Source organism: Cherax quadricarinatus, unplaced genomic scaffold, assembly GCF_038502225.1.
Source record: "Cherax quadricarinatus isolate ZL_2023a unplaced genomic scaffold, ASM3850222v1 Contig3568, whole genome shotgun sequence".
NCBI classification, from domain to species: Eukaryota; Metazoa; Arthropoda; class Malacostraca; order Decapoda; family Parastacidae; genus Cherax; species Cherax quadricarinatus.
In genome coordinates this window covers 1-9,712 of record NW_027198594.1, presented here as the reverse complement: position 1 = coordinate 9,712, position 9,712 = coordinate 1, and the positions used below count along the sequence as shown (strand labels likewise).

The following is a 9,712-nucleotide window of genomic DNA, read 5'->3' as shown; positions in this document are numbered from 1 at the left end:
TGGTGTATGTCTCGTGTCTGTACGATAATTCTGCGAGTAATTATCGTAATTATAATAAATGAGGTAATTGCGTCATTAGTTTGACAGCTGACGCGCACCATAACAATAGTATACTTGATTTCATTATTAGTATTTTTTTCGTAATATTTTTCTTACGATTTTGTGCTAGAATCTTCGAAATAATAATTGGTAACTGTTAGGGTGGCTGTAGGAAGAGGTACTCTCTTCCCTAGCAAGTCAGTGCCGACCATAGGTCTGAAGGGAGAGGAGGTGTGCTGCTCTGATTGACCGCGGCTGACCCTTGGGACCCGTAATCTGACCCTCCATTCTTTGCATTTTTACACACAATGGCTCACAAGAAGAAATCATTCTCTCGCAAGTTAACCGTGAAGAGAAGAAAGCTCTTAGAAGGAATTCGTAGAGCTATAAAAGCGAAGAGGAAAGCAGCAGCGAGAGAGGCGGCGGCTGGAGCACGTGACGCCATCACACTCCTCTTAAGACCAAACATTGTTCACTGCTAGTGAACTAATGGATTTTTTCAGACGTAGAATCGTCTGGTGGAGGACATTAGATGATCATTGATGTCCTTACCAACACCTACTCAAAGGTATGTAATTCATGTGATTTTCTTGTATATTTGTATGTGTATAAATATGACATACTTGTAATTACATGTATCTGTGTATATAATCACTGGCAATACGATTTTGAGAATGTATTTCCTTCTTTTCAGGTTGGCATGCATGGAGCATTGTGATTGGCCGATCTCCAGGGAACTTCAGGATGCAGGGATCTGCATGGAACTTCAGGGATATACTCTATACACTTGTTTCTGCTATCAATAAACATAAGAAGGCACCATGAGTATTTTTACCCACCATATAGTAAGCCCCAATATATTTCTTCATTTATCTCAGAAGTGCATTATTTTCATATATCTAACAGTATCTCAGTTATTTATGAACCGATCTTCATTATTTTCACACTGCTTATTCAGGGGACATTGTTCTAAAAGCAAATGGACTCCCTTTGGGTAATCATCCCTTCCATTTTGGCATACCATGGGCATGGAATGCAAGAATGGTGTAAAACATGTCAAGACATAATTACTATTTTTTTTGGTTACTAATAAGTGTAATAATACATAAAGGAATCCATTAGAAAATCAATATGGCATTGCTTTATCATTGTAGGGTATCAAAAACAACTTCGACATTGCCACTACTCCATAACGGTGCCATAAATGTTGCCATGTCCAAATGCTAATATTTATTTTTTTTATCATTATTTATTGGACGATCTTGATGCAACTTATACTGCATAAACTATGGCATGCCTAGAGTCTATGGTAAAAATTTCAGTTAAATCGCATGAAGGGAAAAAAAGTCGTATAGTGAACGTATAGTCTCCCGGGAAGCTAGATAAACTCTGGAAGTCATAGCAGGAGAATGAAATAAGTCTTTGAGCTTATCACTCCTCGAATGAGCCAAGCATTAGAGGCGACATCTCTAGTGTTCTCACTGGACACCTAATATTTTGTGACCTTCGCGTAGTGGTGGAGAGTATCAAGGCTGAGGGAATGAACAATTTCCAACGAGGCCGAGGAACTGAACAACCTCAGTATTCGACTAAAGAAATTTGCTGCGATACATTTCAACAATAAAGACACCTATGTGTTGCACATTATCTTGTTCTTCCACAGTATGAGACTGTTGCGGTGAGTGTTGCTTCCCTTAATTAACATAGTATGAGGCAGTGTTGCGATGAGTGTTGCTTCCCTTGACACAGTATGAGGCAGTGTTGCAGTGAGTGTTGCTTCGGTTGACACAGTATGAGGCAGTGTTGCGGTGAATTAATGGTTAGCAGACAGCAGACTATAATTATTGCCGCGGGAAAATATTTGATTACAATGAGAAACATAAAAACACGACGAAACAGTAAGATCCAGCCCGTCTCACTGATCCAGCCCGTCTCACTGATCCAGCCCGTCTCACTGATCCAGCCCGTCTCACTGATCCAGCCCGTCACACTGATCCAGCCCGTCTCACTGATCCAGCCCGTCTCACTGATACAGCCCGTCTCACTGATCCAGCCCGTCTCACTGATCCAGCCCGTCTCACTGATCCAGCCCGTCTCACTGATCCAGCCCGTCACACTGATCCAGCCCGTCACACTGATCCAGCCCGTCACACTGATCCAGCCCGTCACACTGATCCAGCCCGTCACACTGATCCAGCCCGTCTCACTGATCCAGCCCGTCACACTGATCCAGCCCGTCACACTGATCCAGCCCGTCACACTGATCCAGCCCGTCACACTGATCACTGATCCAGCCCGTCTCACTGATCCACCCCGTCTCACTGATCCACTTCTCACTGATCCACACTGATCCAGCCCGTCACACTGATCCAGCCCGTCTCACTGATCCACTTGTAGAACCAATTTCTAAAGCTACCTGAAGATGGTTTGAATAATATTTAAGGACAATCCTGTTGATTGGCTACTGAATGGCAGGTTGACACCATAGACGAGTTATCACTTTCAATTTATGCTATATCCAGCACCTGCAAAACAGTTCCTTGTTAGATAAAAAGACACATGCTCAGTTAACGTGGAATTTTATTGTGCAACGTTTCGCTCTGCAGAGTTTTGTAAGTTTGTTACAAACAATATAGTGATACAGAGTCAACATATAGGTAATGATACCATATTAAAAATTATTAGCACTGAAGAACCCTAACTGGCCCGTGCTAAAGTATTAGTAGTGTGTGTGTTGTGTTTGTGTTTACTCACCTATTTGTATTCACCTATTTGTGGTTGCAGGGGTCAAATTACAGCTCCTGGTCCTGCCTCTTCACTAGTCGTTACTGAGTCCATTCCCTCCCTGCTCCATGAGCTTTATCGTATCTCTTCTTCCTCTTCTGCCTCCACTACGTCACTCTCCAGATTGTTTCAATTTCTGACAACTCTATGGCTGAAAAAATATTTCCTAACATCTCTGTGGCTCATCTGAGTCTTTAGCTGGAACATCCTGTCTCTGTCCATCTTGTCGATTCCTCTCTGTATTTTATATGTCGTTATAATGACCCCCCCTCCCTGTCCCTCCTGTCCTCCAGTGTCGTCAGGTCGATTTGTCTTAACCTATTCTTGTAGGACATACGGCTTAACTCCGGGGACTAGTCTCGTTGCAAACCTTTGCACTTTCTCTAATTTCCTGACGTGCTTGGTCAGTTCCGAGTTCCAAACTGGTGCTGTATACTCCAATATGGGCCTGATGTACGCGGTGTACACGGTCCTGAACGACTCTTACTGAGATGTCGGAATCCTGTTCTTAGGTTTGCTAGTCGCCCGTATACCGCAGCAGTTATCTGATTGATGCGCACCTTAGGAGATGTGTTCGGTGTTATACTCACCCTCTGTGTGTGTGTGTGTGTGTGTGTGTGTGTGTGTGTGTGTGTGTGCTTGGTCTCGGTGGCCTAGAAAAAATATGAGTGTGAATGAGCTGCGTTGCAGGTTCTGATACTCTTACAAGTTTGCATCTTGAGTTATTGGACTACTTACCAGTGCTAACTTACAGATCATCGCTATTTAAGTTTCGCAAAAGAGAAATTGAGTCTTGAGCTACCGAACAACAGAAACTGAAAATTCTGCTGAAACGTTCCATCTCTTTCCATATCTTTCGGAAACAGAAGCCCTGAGCTTATATCGGAAGTTTGCCCGGGAACTCCAGAATTCTACAGTGTGTGTCGACCTAATTACACGGTACCATAAGCACGGTGATACTAAATTCATAAACTCTATATATTTTGCGAGGTGGTGTATATTTTCTGGGTGTTATACATTTTATATTTTGCTTAGTGGTATTTCCTTTTCGGTTTTCTTGGTCGTAATCCTCTATATGAGTTGATCTTCAGCATTTCCTCAATACTGTAACTGAGATCTTCTCTATATTTTCATGGAAGAAACATTCTCTGCGTAAATTTCAAAGTTAACATTCTCTGTATGTTCCAATGTAAAAAAGATAAGAAATTAAAACAAATCAACTTACCTCTGTGCTAACTTAAGAGTGCTGACGGAGGCTGACCTCTGGTAAGATGACTGCTTGAAAACCATGGAATTTAACATCAAGTTGACTCCCAGCACTATAGTTGACGTACGAAGTGGCTGGTGTCAAGGCTGTGGAAGGTGTGACGCACGAAGGGGCTGGTGTCAAGGCTGTGGAAGGTGTGACGCACGAAGGGGCTGGTGTCAAGGCTGTGGAAGGTGTGACGCACGAAGGGGCTGGTGTCAAGGCTGTGGAAGGTGTGACGCACGAAGGGGCTGGTGTCAAGGCTGTGGAAGGTGTGACGCACGAAGGGGCTGGTGTCAAGGCTGTGGAAGGTGTGACGCACGAAGGGGCTGGTGTCAAGGCTGTGGAAGGTGTGACGCACGAAGGGGCTGGTGTCAAGGCTGTGGAAGGTGTGACGCACGAAGGGGCTGGTGTCAAGGCTGTGGAAGGTGTGACGCACGAAGGGGCTGGTGTCAAGGCTGTGGAAGGTGTGACGCACGAAGGGGCTGTGGAAGTGTCAAGGCTGTGGAAGGTGTGACGCACGAAGGGGCTGGTGTCAAGGCTGTGGAAGGTGTGACGCACGAAGGGGCTGGTGTCAAGGCTGTGGAAGGTGTGACGCACGAAGGGGCTGGTGTCAAGGCTGTGGAAGGTGTGACGCACGAAGGGGCTGGTGTCAAGGCTGTGGAAGGTGTGTCGCAGGAAGGGGCTGGTGTCAAGGCTGTGGAAGGTGTGACGCACGAAGGGGCTGGTGTCAAGGCTGTGGAAGGTGTGACGCACGAAGGGGCTGGTGTCAAGGCTGTGGAAGGTGTGACGCACGAAGGGGCTGGTGTCAAGGCTGTGGAAGGTGTGACGCACGAAGGGGCTGGTGTCAAGGCTGTGGAAGGTGTGACGCACGAAGGGGCCGCACGAAGCGGCAGGTGTCAAGGCTGTGGAAGGTGTGACGCACGAAGGGGCTGGTGTCAAGGCTGTGGAAGGTGTGACGCACGAAGGGGCTGGTGTCAAGGCTGTGGAAGGTGTGACGATCGAAGGGGCTGGTGTCAAGGCTGTGGAAGGTGTGACGCACGAAGGGGCTGGTGTCAAGGCTGTGGAAGGTGTGACGCACGAAGGGGCTGGTGTCAAGGCTGTGGAAGGTGTGACGCACGAAGGGGCTGGTGTCAAGGCTGTGGAAGGTGTGACGCACGAAGGGGCTGGTGTCAAGGCTGTGGAAGGTGTGACGCACGAAGGGGCTGGTGTCAAGGCTGTGGAAGGTGTGACGCACGAAGGGGCTGGTGTCAAGGCTGTGGAAGGTGTGACGCACGAAGGGGCTGGTGTCAAGGCTGTGGAAGGTGTGACGCACGAAGGGGCTGGTGTCAAGGCTGTGGAAGGTGTGACGCACGAAGGGGCTGGTGTCAAGGCTGTGGAAGGTGTGACGCACGAAGGGGCTGGTGTCAAGGCTGTGGAAGGTGTGACGCACGAAGGGGCTGGTGTCAAGGCTGTGGAAGGTGTGACGCACGAAGGGGCTGGTGTCAAGGCTGTGGAAGGTGTGACGCACGAAGGGGCTGGTGTCAAGGCTGTGGAAGGTGTGACGCACGAAGGGGCTGGTGTCAAGTCTGTGGAAGGTGTGACGCACGAAGGGGCTGGTGTCAAGGCTGTGGAAGGTGTGACGCACGAAGGGGCTGGTGTCAAGGCTGTGGAAGGTGTGACGCACGAAGGGGCTGTTGTCCAGGCTGTGGACGGTGTGACTCACGAAGGGGCTGGTGTCAAGGCTGTGGAAGGTGTGACGCACGAAGGGGCTGGTGTCAAGGCTGTGGAAGGTGTGACGCACGAAGGGGCTGGTGTCAAGGCTGTGGAAGGTGTGACGCACGAAGGGGCTGGTGTCAAGGCTGTGGAAGGTGTAACGCACGAAGGGCTGGTGTCGAGGCTGTGGAAGGTGTGACGTACGAAGGGGCTGGTGTCAAGGCTGTGGAAGGTGTGACGCACGAAGGGGCTGGTGTCAAGGCTGTGGAAGGTGTGACGCACGAAGGGGCTGGTGTCAAGGCTGTGGAAGGTGTGACGCACGAAGGGGCTGGTGTCAAGGCTGTGGAAGGTGTGACGCACGAAGGGGCTGGTGTCAAGGCTGTGGAAGGTGTGACGCACGAAGGGGCTGGTGTCAAGGCTGTGGAAGGTGTGACGCACGAAGGGGCTGGTTTCAAGGCTGTGGAAGGTGTGACGCACGAAGGGGCTGGTGTCAAGGCTGTGGAAGGTGTGACGCACGAAGGGGCTGGTGTCAAGGCTGTGGAAGGTGTGACGCACGAAGGGGCTGGTGTCAAGGCTGTGGAAGGTGTGACGCACGAAGGGGCTGGTGTCAAGGCTGTGGAAGGTGTGACGCACGAAGGGGCTGGTGTCAAGGCTGTGGAAGGTGTGACGCACGAAGGGGCTGGTGTCAAGGCTGTGGAAGGTGTGACGCACGAAGGGGCTGGTGTCAAGGCTGTGGAAGGTGTGACGCACGAAGGGGCTGGTGTCAAGGCTGTGGAAGGTGTGACGCACGAAGGGGCTGGTGTCAAGGCTGTGGAAGGTGTGACGCACGAAGGGGCTGGTGTCAAGGCTGTGGAAGGTGTGACGCACGAAGGGGCTGGTGTCAAGGCTGTGGAAGGTGTGACGCACGAAGGGGCTGGTGTCAAGGCTGTGGAAGGTGTGACGCACGAAGGGGCTGGTGTCAAGGCTGTGGAAGGTGTGACGCACGAAGGGGCTGGTGTCAAGGCTGTGGAAGGTGTGACGCACGAAGGGGCTGGTGTCAAGGCTGTGGAAGGTGTGACGCACGAAGGGGCTGGTGTCAAGGCTGTGGAAGGTGTGACGCACGAAGGGGCTGGTGTCAAGGCTGTGGAAGGTGTGACGCACGAAGGGGCTGGTGTCAAGGCTGTGGAAGGTGTGACGCACGAAGGGGCTGGTGTCAAGGCTGTGGAAGGTGTGACGCACGAAGGGGCTGGTGTCAAGGCTGTGGAAGGTGTGACGCACGAAGGGGCTGGTGTCAAGGCTGTGGAAGGTGTGACGCACGAAGGGGCTGGTGTCAAGGCTGTCTAAGGTGTGACGTAGGAAGGGGCTGGTGTCCAGTCTGTGGAAGGTGTGACGCAGGAAGGGGCTGGTGTCAAGGCTGTGGAAGGTGTGACTGGTGTCAAGGCTGTGGAAGGTGTGACGCACGAAGGGGCTGGTGTCAAGGCTGTGGAAGGTGTGACGCACGAAGGGGCTGGTGTCAAGGCAGTGGAAGGTGTGACGCACGAAGGGGCTGGTGTCAAGGCTGTGGAAGGTGTGACGCACGAAGGGGCTGGTGTCAAGGCTGTGGAAGGTGTGACGCACGAAGGGGCTGGTGTCAAGGCTGTGGAAGGTGTGACGCACGATGGGGCTGGTGTCAAGGCTGTGGAAGGTGTGACGCACGAAGGGGCTGGTGTCAAGGCTGGTGTCAAGGCTGTGGAAGGTGTGACGCACGAAGGGGCTGGTGTCAAGGCTGTGGAAGGTGTGACGCACGAAGGGGCTGGTGTCAAGGCTGTGGAAGGTGTGACGCACGAAGGGGCTGGTGTCAAGGCTGTGGAAGGTGTGACGCACGAAGGGGCTGGTGTCAAGGCTGTGGAAGGTGTGACGCACGACGGGGCTGGTGTCAAGGCTGTGGAAGGTGTGACGCGCACGAAGTGGCTGGTGTCAAGGCTGTGGAAGGTGTGACGCACGAAGGGGCTGGTGTCAAGGCTGTGGAAGGTGTGACGCACGAAGGGGCTGGTGTCAAGGCTGTGGAAGGTGTGACGCACGAAGGGGCTGGTGTCAAGGCTGTGGAAGGTGTGACGCACGAAGGGGCTGGTGTCAAGGCTGTGGAAGGTGTGACGCACGAAGGGGCTGGTGTCAAGGCTGTGGAAGGTGTGACGCACGAAGGGGCTGGTGTCAAGGCTGTGGAAGGTGTGACGCACGAAGGGGCTGGTGTCAAGGCTGTGGAAGGTGTGACGCACGAAGGGGCTGGTGTCAAGGCTGTGGAAGGTGTGACGCACGAAGGGGCTGGTGTCAAGGCTGTGGAAGGTGTGACGCACGAAGGGGCTGGTGTCAAGGCTGTGGAAGGTGTGACGCACGAAGGGGCTGGTGTCAAGGCTGTGGAAGGTGTGACGCACGAAGGGGCTGGTGTCAAGGCTGTGGAAGGTGTGACGCACGAAGGGGCTGGTGTCAAGGCTGTGGAAGGTGTGACGCACGAAGGGGCTGGTGTCAAGGCTGTGGAAGGTGTGACGCACGAAGGGGCTGGTGTCAAGGCTGTGGAACGTGTGACACACGAAGGGGTCTGGTGTCAAGGCTGTGGAAGGTGTGACGCACGAACGGGCTGGTGTCAAGGCTGTGGAAGGTGTGACGCACGAAGGGGCTGGTGTCCAGGCTGTGGAAGGTGTGACGCACGAAGGAGCTGTTGTCAAGGCTGTGGAAAATGGCTGTGGAAGGTGTGACGCACGAAGGGGCTGGTGTCAAGGCTGTGGAAGGTGTGACGCACGAAGGGGCTGGTGTCAAGGCTGTGGAAGGTGTGACGCACGAAGGGGCTGGTGTCAAGGCTGTGGAAGGTGTGACGCACGAAGGGGCTGGTGTCAAGGCTGTGGAAGGTGTGACGCACGAAGGGGCTGGTGTCAAGGCTGTGGAAGGTGTGACGCACGAAGGGGCTGCTGTGGAAGGTGTGACGCACGAAGGGGCTGCTGTCCAGGCTGTGGAAGGTGTGACGCACGAAGGGGCTGGTGTCAAGGCTGTGGAAGGTGTGACGTAGGAAGGGGCTGGTGTCCAGTATATATATATATATATATATATATATATATATATATATATATATATATATATATATATATATATATATATATATATATATATATATATATATATATATATATATATATATATATATATATATATATATATATATATATATATATATATATATATATATATATATATATATATATATATATATATATATATATAAGTAGGTGGGTTTTCTACAGGGGGGCTCCCACAGTATGGCTCCTTCCGGAAAAGGCCTTCTACAGGGGGGCTCCTTCCGGTCTAGGGTCTCCTCTGAGCGGCTCCCTTTTCACACCTAGGTGTTACTTCCGGTCTAGGGTCTCCCTTTTCACACCTATGTGCTAATGACCTTTTTCACACCTATGTGCTAATGACCTTGACCCCGCCCACGACCCCCACCCACGACCCCCGCCCACGACCCCCGCCCACGACCCCCGCCCACGACCCCGCCCACGACCCCCGCCCACGACCCCTCACCCGCGCCCCCCCGCGCCCCCCGCCCGTCGCGCCGACCCACCGGCCCCGCCGCGCCCTCGCGCCCCGCCCGCGCCTTCTGCTGCGCCTTCTGCAGCGTCGTCCGGATCGCCCCCGCGCCCCGAATTTTTTTTCCGATTTTTTTCAAATTTTTTTTGAATTTCATTTTCTTATGATCTCCACTTCCTCGAATCAAGTTTTTTGGATTGCCCCTCCCACTTTCACCCCCATCCCAATTTCATTTTCTTATGATCTCCTCGGATGAAGTTTTTTTTTCTCGATAATACAAGTTTTGGATTCCCCCCTATGGGGGTTTCGAAATTCTTATGATCTCCTCGGATCAAGTTTTTCTCGATATCAAAGACTCCAATTCCTCGGATCAAATTTTTCTCGAAATCAAAGTCTCCATCTCCTTGGATCAAG

The 9,712-nt window shown here is 51.5% G+C and overlaps 1 long non-coding RNA gene across 1 annotated transcript; it reads left to right on the top strand.

Annotated features, from left to right (window-relative positions):
- The first annotated feature begins 259 nt into the window (after positions 1–259).
- Positions 260–858, top strand: LOC138852050 (uncharacterized). The gene is made up of 2 exons (XR_011391544.1): positions 260–607; positions 734–858. It is a non-coding gene; the product is annotated as an uncharacterized lncRNA (long non-coding RNA).
- Positions 859–9,712: the final 8,854 nt, after the last annotated feature.